Here is a 12,727-nt window from a genome sequence, read left to right on the forward strand (position 1 = left end):
TGTCCCAAAAATAAATAAACGTTGAAAAAAAAAATTTTTTTAAAAAAGAAAACAACTCGGGGGGCGCCTGGGTGGCGCAGTCGGTTAAGCGTCCGACTTCAGCCAGGTCACAATCTCGCGGTCCCTGAGTTTGAGCCCCGCGTCGGGCTCTGGGCTGATGGCTCAGAGCCTGGAGCCTGTTTCCGATTCTGTGTCTCCCTCTCTCTCTGCCCCTCCCCCGTTCATGCTCTGTCTCTTTCTGTCCCAAAAATAAATAAACGTTGAAAAAAAAAATTAAAAAAAAAAAAAAGAAAACAACTCGGGGGTCGGATTCCTAATGAAAAGTAGAAGTGGCATTCGTGAGTAATAGGCGTGTTTAGATACTGCAGGTCCAAAAGTCATCAGAAGTAGTGCTCGCTTGGCAGCACCTAGACTACAATTGGAACAATATAGAGAAGATTAGCATGGCCCCTGTGCAAGGATGATACACAAAACTTTGAAGCATTCTATATTTAAAAGTCAAGAGAAGTAAGAAGACGTAAGTAAAATCAAAGAAAAAAATGAAAAAAATTCGAGTATTTTGCATAAAAATAAGGCATCAAATACAGGACAATGGATCCACGGGGGGGGGGGGGCACTGGCTTTCAGAAGATAAAAAGGGAAGAGTGTTTCTGACCCTTACCAAGTTGTTTTTTTTTAATTTTTTTAATGTTTATTTCTTTTTGACAGAGCATCAATGCGGGAGGGGCAGAGAGAGAGGGAGACACAGAATCTGAAACAGGCTCCAGGCTCTGAGCTGTCAGCACAAAGCCCGATGCGGGGCTCGAACTCACGGACCGCGAGATCATGACCTGAGCCGAAGTCGGCCGCTCAACCGACTGAGCCGCCCAGGCGCCCGAGACTTTTTTTTTTTTTTTTAACATTTATTTTGAGAGATAGAAGTGAGAATGAGGGGGGAGGGGCAGAAAGAGAAAGAGAGAGAGAGAGAGAGAGAGAGAATCCTAAGCAGGCTCAGGGCTGGCAGCCCAGAGCCTGATGGGAGTGGGGGTGGGGTTCCAACCCAGGGAACTATGAGATCATGACCTGAGCTGAAATCAAGATTTGGAAGCTTTACCAACTGAGCTACCCAGGCGAAACAGGAGACTTTGTTTTTTTTAATTTTTATTGTATTAAAAATTTTGAAGTTTATTTATTTATTTTGAGAGAGACAGAGTCAGCACAAGTGGGGGAGGGACAGAGAGAGAGGGAGACAGAGAATCCCAAGCAGGCTCCACACCATCAGCACGGAGCCCGACATGGGGCCTGAACCCACAAAACCGTGGTGAGATCATGACCCAAGCTGAAATCAAGAGTCGGACACTTAACCAACTGAGCCACCCAGGCGCCCCAAAACAGGAGACTTTAAAAAGGCAAAAGCTTGATCTTCAGGTGCTCGATGTTTACCTTAAATATAAAACTGCCAGTTATTTTACCCGCAAAAATGGCTTTATTCTGGAATAGCAGGGAATTGCACTCCAGGACTAGCAAGCCCAGGAAAAACCACAGGCTAGTCTTCAGAACAAATAAGTGGATCGCTCTTGCATACAGAAGGGGGGTTTGGGAAGGGTATTGATAAACAGAAAGTTCATTAGAGTAAAGGGAGGTGTAGTGGCTTCTCATTGGCTGACCTAGGACTGTCTCTCTTGTCTGGGCTGTTGTGAAGAAACCATCCTTCCTCCTGCTGAGGTAGTAAGGTAGTCAAAGTAGCATCCACTTGCAAGATGGTCTCTTCCTGTTGGATAAGATCCTATGGAGTAAAAGGAGCCACTTAAATAGCAAAACCAAAACAGAAATAAGGCACTGTCAAAAAAACCAAAAAAACAAAAACCCTCCCAAACTAAGATAGACTTGGCAACAAATAAGAAAAATACAAAAGAATGACAGAGAGAAAAGAGGTCGATGGAAAGACGTAATGTGTTGGGTTTTTTTTTTTACCTTTTTTTTGAGAGAGAGAGACACACAACATGAGCGGGGGGAGGGGCAGAGGGAGAGGGAGACACAGAATCCCAAGCAGGTTCCAGGTTTTGAGCTGTTCACAAAGAGCCTGACACAGGGATCGAATCCACGAAAGGTGGTATCATGACCTGGGCCGAAGCTGTACGCTTAACTGACTGAGCCACCCAGGCGCCCCATGCAGAAATACGGAGTGTTATAAATATGTCAGGTCTCCATATGTTAATGTAAATTTTAATGTTATTCCAATAAAATAACAATGTAATTTATGGAATTTTCCAAGCTCATGAAATAGTTATGTGTAAAAATAAACTCGAATAGCAAGGAAACTTGAAAATAATTAAAAGTAGTGGGTGGGCTAGCCTGTCAGATATTAATATTTCTTTTTTTCCTTTAGAATTATTTTATTAAATCATAGGTATACAACAGCTTCTTTACACACTCAAATTTTTTTTAAAGGAAAAATATGTCTTACTACACCATGATCCTGGGTAACAGCTTTTCAAAACTTGGAGAAAAATCTTAAAAAAGGTTTCACGTGTCATCTGAGACTTACAAATTTAACATTATCAAAGAAGGAATGCTTCTACATTCTTACAAAACCACAAGAAAGAAATAACGATTCGGGGCGCCTGGGTGGTTCAGTCGGTAGAGCCTCCGACTTCGTCTGGGTTCATGATCTCATGGTTTGTGGAATTGAGCCCCACGTCAGCATGGAGCCTGCTTCGGATCCTCTGTCCCCCTCTTTCTGCCCCTCCACTTGTGCTTTTCTGTCTCTCAAAAATAACTAAGCATTGGGCGCCTGGGTGGCGCAGTCGGTTAAGCGTCCGACTTCAGCCAGGTCACGATCTCGCGGTCCGTGAGTTCGAGCCCCGCGTCGGGCTCTGGGCTGATGGCTCAGAGCCTGGAGCCTGTTTCCGATTCTGTGTCTCCCTCTCTCTCTGCCCCTCCCCCATTCATGCTCTGTCTCTCTCTGTCCCAAAAATAAATAAAAAAAACAAAAACAAAAAACAAAAAAAAAAAGTTGAAAAAAAAATAACTAAGCATTAAAAAACAAAACAAAACAAATAAAAGAATCAACAATTAAAAAGCTAAGAAAGCCTTTTTTTTTTTTTTTTTTTTTAACAATTCTTCCTCCACAGTAACGTGCTGTTATTAAACAATCCATTCACAAAATGGCTGTCTGCATCTGTCCTGGTGTCTTCTGCCATATCGGGGGTAGGTATTAACATTTCTTCTAAAAATTCATATTAAAACTGTCCAGTTTGGCAAGTGAGGATACAGTCATATTAATATGATTTAAATAAAATCTAGAAGTAGGTCTGGGGTGGTTAATTTTATGTATTGTATAGGGGGAGCAGAGCGGAAGGTGCAGACCCTGTGGCCCCAGGCCCAGGTCCTGGGGGAGTTTGGAGCTCCCTGAGTTCTGCCACCTGGCGACTTCAGGGTTGGGTGTCAGTGTGATGAGGGAGAATAAGGCCGTCTGGCACCCCACAACCCCGCCCGTGGGATCTGTGTGACATTCCTCAGGCACTTCTGGCTGCCCAAGAACCAAGGAAAGGGGCAAACAAATGGTTGACTGATAGAGATCAGAGTCAGGTAGGACCCGAGCCTCCATCAGTTTAGATGTCTTAGTAAATTACAAGAAAAAGGCAATCTTATCAGTAGCTTAATCTTCAGAAACCTGTAGACTCAGTGTCTTGGAGCTCCAACTTCACCCTCTCCACCATAGTGATGTGGGGGACAAAGGCAGGAAGGAAATTGAAGTTAAAACTAAATTTCTTTATAACCTTCAGTCCATTGACAAATACTTGAGGCTGATACAGAGTATAACATTTCTCCAGGCACTCCCTACTTAGGTCTTAGCTTAGAGGGAAAACAACCTTAGCTTGACAATAGCAAGGCCTCAGGTATCTTTGGAGTCCTCTTTAGCATATGAAAGTCTTCTGGAGGCCTCCCTTGGGTCTTTACCTTCCATAGTATGTAACAGTCACTCTTCACAATCCTAGTGAAGCTCTCTCTGCCCACCGTCCTGTCCCGGTGCTTTAATAAAATCACCTTTTTGCATCAAAGACATCTCAAGAAGTCTTTCTTGGCCATCAACTCTGAACCCCCATCATTCCCAAACCCCATCATTCCTGCTGGAGGTCCTTGCCATAGGGCTGGGCGTGGCCCCATATGAGACTGCCTGGGTGACCCTGGCCGCCTACCTGGCCTCCCAAGAGCTGTCCTAGCTGTCCCTGGGGCCTCCACTGTGAATCAGGGCCCAGCACGGGGCGCCTAGGTGAGCGAAACCCTTTTTCTTGGCCGTCGCAATGTGAGATTAAATTCCAGACGCTCTCACAGCCAATAACAGTAATAATAATGTGTCTTATATACATATATCCCTAGTAGTGGTTCTATTTTTCTGGAGAATCGTGATGAATTTGGGCCCACAAGTATTCAGTGAAATGATCATTAAGGGAAGTAAAATTTTTTTTTTAATGTTTATTTTTGAGTGAGAGAGACAGAGTGCAAACGGGGAGGAGCAGAGAGAGAGGGAGACACAGACTCCGAAGCAGGCTCCAGGCTCCCAGCTGTCAGCACAGAGCTTAATGTGGGACTTGAACTCACCAACAGTGAGATCATTACCTGAGCTGATCAACTGACTGAGCCACCCAGCTGCCCCTAAATTTCAAAATATTTTGGAAAAGATAACACTATTGGCGGTTTGGGGAAGCAAGCTGGGAGAAGGCATGTATTGGTATAATCTCTATGAAGATCATTTTGACAATAGCCATCAAAATGTGATATCTACATAATTTTTGATCCAGAAACTCTACTTTTCAAGATTTACACCATAGTTGTGCTTCCCTTTTATGAAATGAAGTATGTTAAAAAAATTTTTTACCCACGCTTTTTACAATAGCAAGAGATTTTATTGAGAAAAAAAAAGTGTTCAGCAGAAGACAATTTGTTAAATTACAGTTAACTATTCCGTAGTGGAATATTATAAAACTTCAAAAATGCATGAGGGTGTATTATATTTCAATAAAAAAATGGAAACCTAATGAGATGGTTCAAGTGAATTTTTAACACGGACTAATCTCTAAATTTTTTCTTTAAAGTTTATTGATTTATTTTGAAAGAGAGAGAGTGCAAGAGGGATAGGGGCAGGGAGAGAGGGGAGAGAGCATCCCAAGTAGGCTCTGCACTGTCTGCATTGCCTTGTTTTTCTTTTGTGTCATTTGGAATGTTGTGTTTTCTTTTTTCTTTTTTTTTTTTTTTTTTACTTAAAAATATACAAACATTTACTGTAAATAACTTACTAAAAGAATAAATGAAAAGTATTGGGCTATGTATATGGTATACTTGCTTTCCTGTAATGCCCGATGTTCTAAAACCTCCCACAAAAGACCACCAGAGTCGTGAGTCAAAGCCAAGCGGCAAGGGTCGTTTATTGCAGGTTCGAACCTGGACCTCTGCGCACTCGTTGCCGGTGACACACAGAGGCTCCGATCAGAGTTGGTATAGGGTTTTTATAGACAGGGACAAACAGCATAGGTGAGTGAGGGTCCTGATAGGTAAATTCTAAAGTAAGGACATTTGTGGTTTTCTGATTGGGCGTCCTTTGTCTGTTACTTGTGGTGGGAGAGAGAAAAAAAAAGGGAAGGGGATAGGTGAGGAATGTGTTAAACAAGCAAGATTACAGAAGGGAGAGACGCCAGTTGGTTTAAGTACAATTACTCATTTCATTACATATCAGACTACGTTTAGGAAGGTTTACAACCCATTCTACTACACAGCGGGTTACTTTCAGGAAAGGTCTCACAATGCTCATAGTAAACAGCAAGCAAAACAGACTTCTCAGCAATTGTATTCCTTATCAAAGATCCATAATAAGCAGAAAAGAGAACCTAGCTTTAAACTAAGGTAGGGCTGTCATTTGGATTGTTCCTTACATTCCCTATGTAAATGAAACATGTTGATCAGCCAGAATATGAGGTCAAAGTGTCCAATTGTCTCTCCCAAAACTTCAGCCTAGCAGGTAAATTCTCATAGGTCAAAATGTTATACTGTGTCACTGGGTTACTGTTCTTCTCCAGAGATACCTGGTCCCAGCGCTGTTGTTAAATTTTAGATTCCCCAGAAATGGTGTAGCTAAAGGAGAGACTTTGTTCATAATGGAAATACACCTAAGAGAAAATGAAAGCCTCTGTCACCATTTTCAAGAATATTAGATGCATGTCCTTGAAAAGTCACTCAGTTTTTCTGAACTTCACCTGACAAATAGTACAAAATCTCTAGTAAACCTGATTATAAGAAAGTAGTGTTGGAAACATTTAATTTTGCACAGCCTTATGCACTGGGGTACATTAGTTACATTTCGGGTAACACATCCATTCATTGTGGTAACAATGTTGTCACATTCCCAGAAAGCAGCAGTTTTGAAGTTTGTTTTGTTTTGTTTTGCTTTTTACATATGTGCCTTTAAATACTGTATTAATTCTACTACATTGTGGTCAAGCATTCATTCAATGAAACACCTCTCCTGTCAAATTACATGCAAGCAGCATGCACAAAAACATTTTCAAATGTGCATTTAGCATGGTTTTATTTTCGTTACATGGTGAACACAATTTATTAAAATAACAGCTCTGAAGTTTGTACGCGAATAACACTCGTAGAAACAACTATTGTATATTTAAATTCTGTTTTAAATGTATCGCATGGTGGTCACAGCATGGTAATGCGTGTAGAAGCTTCAACATGTTTACTAAGGTGAGATGAAGGTAAAGATAAACAGAGAGGCTTAGGGTCAGGGTTTGGAGTTTAGGGGTCAAAGTTGGGGTCTGGGTCTAGTGGCTAAGGGTTAGGGTCAGGGTTAAACATAACTTGTCCCCTTCCTGTTCCTCATCATCTCTCCAGGATGCACAGGACTTGTCCAGGGTCACCCGTGAGGCAGAGATCAAGCTGGACCATGGGTTTTCTACTCTCCCCACCCCATCCTGGGCTCTAATAGAAGAATGAAATGTCTGCTGGTTATGGTCTGTTTCAAATCCAGCCCAAACTCAGTCAAGAGCATGGAAGGCCTCAGAACTCCTGCAGGTTCCTTCTGCCCTCCTTCCCTGGGAAGGGTGCTGCTGGCCCCAATCTGCGTGGGCAGTTCCAGGTTCCAGCATAGGTCTGACCCACGAGGGTACGTGGGACACAGGTGTGGATTTATATAGCACTGGGTGCAGTGGTCTACCAGCCCCTACGTGCAGCCTTCTTTCAGGCTGGTGGGGCCCTCCTAGCACTGGCTGGGTCCTTTGTCTTATCCAAGCGATCGGCAGTAGACTGTCAGGTCTCAGACAGAGCAACCCTTGGCCTCTGACCACCCAGGCAGGCGTCTGTAGTCTTCAAGCTCAGACCAGCCTGGGTGTTGACAACCCCGGACTGTGTTCCTGGCAATTGAACAGTCCATGGGCAGTGTAGACAGTCCCACTAGATGTTTTCATTTCCAGCATTTGTGTGGTTGAGACAAGTGCCTCCTCCCTCACTTCTAGTCTCCCAAGAAAGATAATAACCCTCCAAATGTGAATGTGGCCTTGGCCACTACAGCCACACAGCAGACTGGCCCTGCAGTCCTTTGGCCTCCCAGTTGTAATGTAAACCTTTGACATGCATACTCATTAGGAGTCAAGGATAGAGGACCAACTGTGTCTCTCACTGACGCTGCATGGTCTCAGAGAGCCACATGCATGACCCAGGGACTGTGGCCTCCAGAAAGCCTGCAAAGTGTGGATTCCATGTTGTGGAATAATTCTTGAGCCTCTCCTTGTTTCACTGAGCAATAATTTCCTTACCATCTTCGCATTTGGTCTCTGCTCTTTGTAAAGGAGAGAGAAGAGGACTGGAAAATGAGCTAGTTTGTTCTCTGGGGTTGGGTAATTAATGTGGCCGGGAGGCAGGTGTGACTCCTGGTATCCCTCCTCCCAGGGACATGAGTGAGGTCTGTGTGCCCTCCGGTCTCTGAGCCCAAGGATCCAATGCCCAATACAGGAGCCTTGGGTTTCCCACCAACAGCAAAGTTGCTTTTTCAGCAAGTGAAAGGGGACAGCAAGAGCCCTGGATGGGCAGCTGCAGCCCCAGCCCTGAGTGAACCCCTTCCTTCCTTGGGCACGGCGGGTTCCACAGCTGCCATCAGTGATGCGGAATCTGCTGCTTTCTGAACCCTTCATCTGTTCTCATGCCCAGGTTCAGCACCTCCGCTTTCCTTTGGGAACTGCATTTCACTCACCTCCCATCCAAACCGCTCCAGAGGGCAGATCCCACATCCCACGTACCTCAAAGACGGGCATATAACCAATCCAGCCAACCCCGTGCTCTACCCTCTGATGGCTCCAAGGATGAGAATGTGACCCAAGCCAGGCCAAAGGCACTTAAAGCCATGACTTTTCATGGAACCCAAGAGAAAGAGAAACTTTTCCCAGGAGAATGGACAGTGAGTGGGTGTCAGCCTGGAGTTGCTGGAGGCCCCAGATACAGTGAAAGAGACTGTGCCTGTGAGTGGGGCTGCCCCAAAGGCACTTAGCAGGATGGAGTATTGGAGAGGGTCCAGGTCACACTGGGAGAGTACGAGCCCCTGGACCAGTCAGGTTCAAACCCCCTCTTAACTTGCTTCTTGCAAGTATTCATTTATTTCTACCATTGAAAAATATTAACTTGCTTTACTTTAGGAAGTGTGTCCAGTCCCTTGCCATCTAAAAAGTGCTGGCTGACTCATCAGAACCAATAATTCCGGAGACTCCCTGTGCATGGTATCCTCACTGGGCGGGCCATGGTTGGGGGAGACGAAGACAGTGGGTGGGGTCAGGTCTCAGGGGAGCTCCGGAACAGCTCTTTATCCTCGTTCGTTCTCTGTCCTGGGAAAGGAAAACCCCCAGAACAATGAGAGGAGAACCATCAGGAGGAGGAGGCTCTGGATGAGCAATCGGTCTGTTTGTATTTTCCTTATTTTAGGGTACATTTTGTTAATGTGTGTTTTTACTAGGAAGCCACTCATCTCTAGCTTTCCAGTCTGATGCAGTAGGTTTCTCTTATTTGATCTTTAGTTTCGACTTTTTCTATTTTTCTACAGAATTGGCACAATTAATGAGCAAATATTAATATGTTATAAGGTTTATTTTTGAGAGAAAGAGAGAGAGAGATCATGGGGGAGGGGAGAGGGAGAGAGAGAGTCCCAAGGAGGCTCTCAGCTGCCAGTGCATAGCCCGACAACGGGGCTCAAACCCACTAACCATGAGATCATGACCAAGAGTCAGATGCTTAACCAACTGAGCCACCCAGGTGCTTTGATAGGTTGTTATTTACTAAAACTCATACTTTATTCAGGTTCCCTCTGTCCTACTTTTTCCTCCTCCAGTGTTGCCTGCTGGGCACCACATGACATGTATCCACCACATCCCTTGAGGCTCTTTATGGCTCACATGGCTGCGACAGTCCCTCAGACTTGTCTTGCTTCACTGACCTTGGCAGTGTTGAGGAGGACTGGTCAGGTAATCCTCAGTGGGATTTACTGGGTGTTTGCCTCGTGATTAGATTGGGGTTATGGGTTTTGAGGAAGCAGATCACAGAGGTAAAGTGCTCTGTCATCACTGCATATTAAAGGAACATGCTCTGGAGGCTGCTTATCACTTTCTGTGTTCACTTTGGTCGCCTGGCTGAGGCAGTGCTTGTCATGCTTCCCCACTGTGAATTACTCTTTCCCATGTGCATATGATGTGTCTCCTTGAGCAGGAATATACTATGCGGAGCCCGCGGTGTAGGAGAGGGGAGTTGGCTCCACCTCCTTGATGGATGGCTGAGTGTGTACATCTATTATGTGGAATTTGATAGGAGAGGTCTATTCAACCCATTTTTTAAAAATATGAAATGTATTGTCAAATTGGTTTCCATACAACACCCACTGTTCATCCCAACAGGTGCCCTCCTCAATACCCATCACCCACCCTCGCCTCCCTCCCACCCCCCCATCAACCCTCAGTTTATTCTCAGTTTTTAAGAGTCTCTTATTCAACCCATTTTTTAAAAAAAACTATGTAATCTGTTAAAAATGTAACCAAGTAATTTAAAAGATCCCATTGGAACAATTAATGAAGCAGGCAGCGGCCCATCTAGTAAACAGAAAGGAGCTCTTTGAGCTGTAAGGAAGGAAAGGTTTTTAAAGGCAGAGAGGGAATTGAAAAAAAGGAAATTACTAGCAGAAGATGCATTGTTTTAGGCAAGGTCACCCTTCCAAGGGGACCAAAAGGGGCCATTCAGTACATTTTCCAGGTTGACTGGTTAAAGGGTATCTGGGGCGTGTGTGTGTGAAACTGCAGTTAGGTTAGGTAGTAAGTCTTGCTTTGCTGGGTCTCTGAACATAAGTGACTCCATTTTTGGGACTGTAGTTTCATTTTTAACTGTCTATCTGTTTACCTATCTATCATCTATTTACTTTTTACAGTGAGGACAGCTGGGTAGTCATTTTAGGCTGTCGGTTATACGCCAGCACTGCAGTGTTTGGTGGCTGGTTCATTTCTCCTTGGCCATTGAGAGTACTTTCCATTGGCTTCTGTTTTCCTTTGACATATTTCATGTGGGGTTTTTCGTGGTACTTTCTTACTTTCTGATACTGGCTCCTATATTTAACGTCTTAGTCCTGGTGTCAGCAGTTTCTTCAAGGAGCCCTGGTTCCTTTCATTAGAGAATGTATTAAAAAACTTAAATATGGGATCTAAATGTGCTCAGTGGACAATGCAAGGAAATATGTGCATATATTCCAACCTATGTATATATACCTAATTATAAACGTTTCTATGTGGAACTGTCTGTATCTACATGAAGCTAAAGATCAGTTTTCACTGATGTCTCTAACCTGGTGATGTCTGGTGATGTCTCTAACCATATCTCATCACATGCACATTGTGATCTTCTCCCTTTGCTGGTCTGTAACTTCCCACTCCAGTAGTGAGAAACCTGGCTCCCATCATCTGCCATTTATGTAATTCATCGCTCCATTCCAGATCGCAGATGTGGTGTTTTCAGAACTGTTAGCTGCCACCCCGAGGGAAAGAACTTTATGAAATAGAGTCCACTGCTTATGTACAGTACATTTTTCCTTTTGTTCACAGATTCCATTCACTTCCAAAGTTACTTAGGTCAGCACGTTTTGCTACGTAACCATGAGCAAAACTACAGTTTTTTTTTCATACGTCCCTAATACAGTTAGATTAATTGTCACATTCTGTACTCCATTGAAGGGGAGGAAGAAATTTTCCTCCTGCAAGATTCTTCCAGCGGGACTAAGAATTATATTGACATGAGACAGATTGAAAGGGGAAAAAAATCAAGGTGCACATGGGGGTCCCATAATGAAATTGAGACCCAAAGAAATAACAAAGGCAGGCAGTTTTTATACTTTGTGGACAAAGAGAAAGTAAACCTGTGATGAATTCACAGGACAAAGAAAACGTAACCTTGAGAGAGAGTAAGGAACTCTAAACAGAAATTGGGCTGTGGTAGTAAGTTAGTAAAAAGTAACAAGGGTTGTTTATACAGCTTTCTGGGCTCTAAATTTCCCATCCCTGGTGATGTGGGAGTCTCTTTACCCCCTGGTACAGGGAGATCTTCACATGGAGATTGATGTCATGCTTCCAGGGGGACAGATGGGGTCTGAGTGTTCCTCTTACGTTGGCTCTCTCTTAAGTAACTTTTATTGAAATGATCTATGTGCCAAAGTGGCACATTTGGGGCAGCCTGCCCTTGGGCCCTAACATCCCGTGACAATACTACATTCTAAATAACTTAAGTTTAGTGGATTATGGTTTACCCTGTGTGATGTAAAAATGTTTGGGTTTTGACAAACGCATTTTGGCAGGTAAAAATCACTCGAATATCATCAAATACTTCAACCACCCAACCCTGATCCTTTTATCATCTCTAGTTAGGTTTAGGGTTAGGGTTAGGGTTAGGGTTAGGGGTTAGGGTTAAGGTCAGGTCAGGGTCAGGCTCGGGGTTGGGGTCGGGGTTGGGGTTAGTGTTAGGGTTAGACATAGAGTTACAGTTAGGGTTAAAGTTAGGGTTTGGGATTTCAGAAGGCTTTTGGGTGTAGGGTTACGGCTAGGTGTAAAGCCGTAAAGTTAGGATTAGTGTTCGTGTTAGGGCTATGTGTATGGTTTGGGTTAATATTTAGGTTTGAGGGTTAGGGTTTCTGTAAAGTTTACGAGAAAGTCTTTGCCAGAGGGACTCTTACTGTATTTGCACTTAGTGGTGTCACCGAAGACGTATTCAGACCTGGGATACTAGCTGAACGATGCTCCCTAGCCAGTCATGCCCTGAACTTCCAATTCCATTCCCAACATGAAGACCCTGAAACCTCTTGTGGACGCGTCCTATTTATGAAATATCCACCGGAGTTACAAATAGGACATCAACTTCCTGTGCTGGAAGGAAGGGGAGTGGGGAAAAGCCTATATGGTCTCCAGCTTATTATTATTATTATTATCCTATTTTCCATTGCAGGGTCCCGTTAACCCCCTTGAATAATCGATGACATAGGAAATGGTCATTATTGCTGTAAGTGGTTTAGACCAAGGGATGTGGGACCCTTCTCTCCTCGGAGCTCATGGGCTCTCTGCCTTCTACCAAATGCAGAATTGTGTTCTTTTGGCAGGTAACGAAGTGAGGAGACAGTGAGTAGGAAGAGGGCGGTGTCTTCCATAGTGTCGAGTTGGGTGGGTAGGGTCCCAGA

General features: G+C 44.0%; 1 non-coding gene across 1 annotated transcript; it reads left to right on the forward strand.

The window, feature by feature from the left end:
- The first annotated feature begins 389 nt into the window (after positions 1 to 389).
- On the forward strand, positions 390 to 495 carry LOC123579515. Its single transcript, XR_006702817.1, has one exon. It is a non-coding gene; the product is annotated as a U6 spliceosomal RNA (small nuclear RNA).
- The last annotated feature ends 12,232 nt before the right edge of the window (positions 496 to 12,727 follow it).

The sequence above is a fragment of the Leopardus geoffroyi genome, chromosome E2 (genome assembly GCF_018350155.1).
Source record: "Leopardus geoffroyi isolate Oge1 chromosome E2, O.geoffroyi_Oge1_pat1.0, whole genome shotgun sequence".
NCBI classification, from domain to species: Eukaryota; Metazoa; Chordata; class Mammalia; order Carnivora; family Felidae; genus Leopardus; species Leopardus geoffroyi.